Below are 4,343 nucleotides of genomic sequence, written 5' to 3' on the forward strand. Positions count from 1 at the left end.
CCATTTTACTCTTTATTTATAAAGTCAAGTTTTTATTTCTTATTCTTTTCTTGAGTTCTGTCACTTCTATTTTCAAATCTTTCTTTTCTCAATGATTTTCATTTTTAAGTTTTTCTAAGCCTATTAGAATATAGTCTTGTTAGAGCTATTCTTTTATAATATCATCTTCTTTAATTTATTTTAGTTCATTTAATATATTAGGTTACAAGTTTTTTCTATTTCGTGGGCATGTCCTTGTAGCATGCCCTTATTATCTCTAGAGGCAGTATTCTGTTCCTTATTTTCTCTTAGAGTGACTTGGTGTGGGATTTATTCATGATCATTTTCTGTCGCTCATTTTAGTGAGAGAAATTTTTTGTACTTTTAGGAGGAGAAAGTCGGCTAGGACAACTTTTCTGGATTATTCACTACTCTGGAAATTCTCTTCACACTATTTTCACAAAATGATTTTTATATATGTGTATATGTAAAAAATCTCCAATTATTTTCTAAGTTTTCTATCCACTGCCCTCTCTCACTTTTATGTGAATCTCTTCTTTCTCCCTCTCTCTCCCACTCAGTCCCTTGCGATTCTGAGTTTAAATTCTGATCTCAGCAGGTACTTTTTCACACAGAACATTATCTTACAACAAAGTTTGATTTGTTAGTTTATAAAATTTAGAAAGTCCAAAGTGTTACAGCACCTTCCACCCCCTGGGATCCCCTTGCACTCACATGCAAATTAGAGCTTCCTCCAGCTTTTGGCTGATGTTCTCGGATTGGGCCACCAATATTCCCAAGGCCATTTGTGGGTTTTCTGGTTCTCAGGGCTCCTGGAGCTCACTTCCTATTCTCCGGTTCCTCCCACATAATTGCCAAAATCACAGTCTCACAGCTGCAAGTAACTTGTACCCACCTGCTCAGACTTTGGAGCTTGTTATGATACCTAGTCACCCAGTTTTGTTGTAGATCAGTGGTTCTCCAACTTTAGAATCAGCATCATCAGACTAGTTTGGCGGGCTTGTTAAAACAGGCTCAGAGGTTTACTGTGGGCCCTGAGATCTGTATTTCCAACAAGTTCCCAGGTGATACAGATACTTCTGATTTGGAGCCCTCGTTTCTAGAAACATTGTTATTGATGTTTGTGAGCTTTTTGTTTTGCTACCCTCACTGCTCTGTCTATTTTTATGGAGGAAATTGAGGAGATCAAAAATTATGCTACTGAGGGAACCAGGAAGGCGGTGAGCTTGAACTTAAGAAAGTTTGGAGGGCACTGGTGGCACCCCAACGTGAAGAAATGTTTCTTGGTTTGTGGCACTTGCAAGTCAAGGAGAGGTATGATCCTGAAGGCAGGGAGCCAGAAATGGAATGCTGTTCATCAGCTGCTAAAGAAGAAAGCTGAGCGAGAGAAAAAAAGAAACTCTGTAGATGGCCTCTTCAAGTAGTTCTTCAGATACTACAACATATGGCCAAAGGAGAGGTGGAAGGAAAGCAAGGTCAAAGATAAGATTTTGGTCCAGAGATCTTCAACCTCACTCCCACTCTTATGACAGAAGACACAGGCATTGGTCAAGCAGTAGCTCTTCTGAAGACTCTAGAATACAATGAAGTCGAAGTCATTCAAGGGATCGAAGGAAATCCTATAGAGTTCAGAGATCTTGGTCAAAAAGCAGAACAAGAAAGTCTAGGTCAAGACCTTGTCCACGTTTCCAAAGTCAAAGCAGTAGTGAAAGGTCCAGTCATGGAAGAACCCATAGTCTATCTCAACACAGAGAACACCATAAAGGCAGAGATAAGGAGAAAAGAGGAAAAGGAGAACAATAAAGGCAAGGACAAAGAATTATGCAACATCAAATGTGGGGAATCTGGAAGTATCAAAGTTGGATTAGAATATCTGCCATCAGCTGAACAGGTCAAAGCAAGACTACAGCTGGTTCCTGAAGCTGCTGTAAACGCTGATGAAGCATTGAAAGCCAAAGAAGAAAATGAAGAAGCAAAAAGAATAAAGGAGGAATACCAAACCACCCTGGTAGAACAAGTGAAAAGAGTAAAAGAAATTGAAGCTGTTGAAAGTGATTCCTTTTGCCCTAACCGATATGGCTCAGTGGGTGGGCATCATCCCGCAAACTGCAAGGTCACCAGTTAGATTCCCCATCAGGGCACATGCCTGGGGTACAGGCCAGGTCCCTGGATGGAGGTGTGTTAGGGACGTACAAGAGGCAGCTCACATTGATGTTTCTCTTCCTCTCTTTCTCCCCCCACCCCTGTCAGAATGGCTATCATCAATAAATCAACAAACAATAAGTACTGGTGAGGAAGTGGAACACTTTTTGCACTGTTGGTGGGATTGCAGACTGGTGCAGCCACTGTAGAAAGCAGTATGGAGATACATTAAAAAATTAAAAATGGATCTACCTTTTGACTCAGTAATCTCACTCTGGGAATATATCTGAAGGAACCCAAACACTAATTCAAAATAACATAAGCATCACTATGTTCATTACAGCATTATTTACAATCGCCAAGATATGGAAGCAGTGCAAGGGTCCATCAATAGATGTGTAGATGAAACAACTGTGGGACATTTATGCAATGGAATACTACTCAGTCATGAAAAAAAGAAAGAAAAATAAAGCTTTACCCTTTACCACAGTACGGATGGACCTAGAGAAAATTATGCTCAGTGAAATAAGCCACTGTCAGTCATAGACAAATACCATATGATTTCCCTCACATGTGGAATCTAATGAACAAACTGAACTAACAAGGAAAATGGGGAGAGATTTATAGATGGAGAATAGAGGACAGCTAGTGGGGGCATTGGGTAGGGGGTAAAGGGATTGAGCAAAAAGGAAAAAGGACCCATGGACATGGACAGCAGTGTGATTGCTGGGGGGAGGGGGATATAAGGGGACTAAAGGGTAATGGAAAAAAATGCAATAAAGATTAAATAAAATTCAAAAAAGGGGAAAAACTAAGTGATTCTTTTGTTCAGCAGACATTCAGGTCAAGTAAAGAAGTCAAAAAGTAAGTGGAACCTAGTAAAGTGAAGTATGCAACTGCAATATCAGGACCAGCATTAACAGTTGCTGATCTACCCAGTAACGAAAAAAGAAATAGATCCTAGCAGCATCCCTACTGCTGTCAAGTACCAAGGTAACAATTTTCTGGCTCATCTGAATTTATTTATTGAGAAAGCTGATGCTGAGGAAAAGTGGTTCAAGAGATTAATTGCTTTTCGACAAGAAAGGCTAACGGGCAGTCTTGCGGCCTAAATAATACATATGTTTGAATTAACAGTAACGTTGGAAGTTTAGGTGTTTAAATCCCAGTTTAACATTTTACTCTTAAAAACAAAGGACCCAATTATATAATAAAGGGTACTTTCATTTCATTCATTTCTCATGTGGGCTTGCATATTTGTTGATTCGAACTTAAACATTGTGAATATTAAAACGAGTGTAAAATTGAGGGATGCATGAAAATGCCCTACTGTTAAAGCTAATCCTACAAATATCAATCTTAAAATAAATAGCACACAATAGTGTTTCTGAGTATAATTTTTAAAACATCAAGTTGTCATTTGAAGACACAATCTTGACTAATCATGCATACATAAGAATCAAACTCTATGTATAAATATGAGATTTCATCTTCCATGTATTATGAAACCATTTCAAATCTTTTATTTCACCTTACTGGAAAATTTTAGGCACAATAAAAAGCACTCTTAACAACCTAAAAAAAAAATTATGCTGCTGACACTTTAGAAAACAATCTGACAGCTCCTCAAAATGTTAAACCTAGAGTTACCTTATGACCCAGCAATTTTTCTCCTGGGTATACTTAAGAGAAATGACAACACAAGTCCACACAAAACCTTGTGCATGAATGTTTATAGTAGCATTATTGACAATGGCGAAAAGATGGGAAAACCCAAATGCCCATCAACAGATGAATGGATAAAGAAAAGGTATATCCATGCACTGGAATATTATTTAACCTTACAAAGGAAGGAGATTCTGGCATATGCTACAACATGGATGAAACTTGAAGACATTATGCTCAGTGAAGAACAGGTATTATATTATTTCATTTATATGAAATGTGCAGAATAGGCAAATCTAAAGAGACAGGAAGTATATTAGTGGTTGCCTAGGCCTAGGGAGTGTGGTTAGAAATGGAGAGTGACTGTGAATGGGCGCAGGGTTTCATTTTGGGGTATGAAAGTGTTCTAAATTCATTGCGGTGATGGAATCACATAGTACAGTGTGTGAATTATATCTCAATACAGCTGTTATTCATTGTAAAAAAGCAACTATGTTGCCACAACTGCCATCTTCCCAGAATCTTATTTTTAAAAA

The 4,343-nt window shown here is 38.2% G+C and overlaps 1 pseudogene; it reads left to right on the forward strand.

The window, feature by feature from the left end:
- Positions 1-1,407: 1,407 nt before the first annotated feature.
- On the forward strand, positions 1,408-3,254 carry LOC129074455 (serine/Arginine-related protein 53-like; annotated as a pseudogene).
- The last annotated feature ends 1,089 nt before the right edge of the window (positions 3,255-4,343 follow it).

This window comes from Pteronotus mesoamericanus, unplaced genomic scaffold (genome assembly GCF_021234165.1).
Source record: "Pteronotus mesoamericanus isolate MK-2021 breed Mesoamerican mustached bat unplaced genomic scaffold, CSHL_Meso_final contig_100, whole genome shotgun sequence".
NCBI lineage: Eukaryota > Metazoa > Chordata > Mammalia > Chiroptera > Mormoopidae > Pteronotus > Pteronotus mesoamericanus.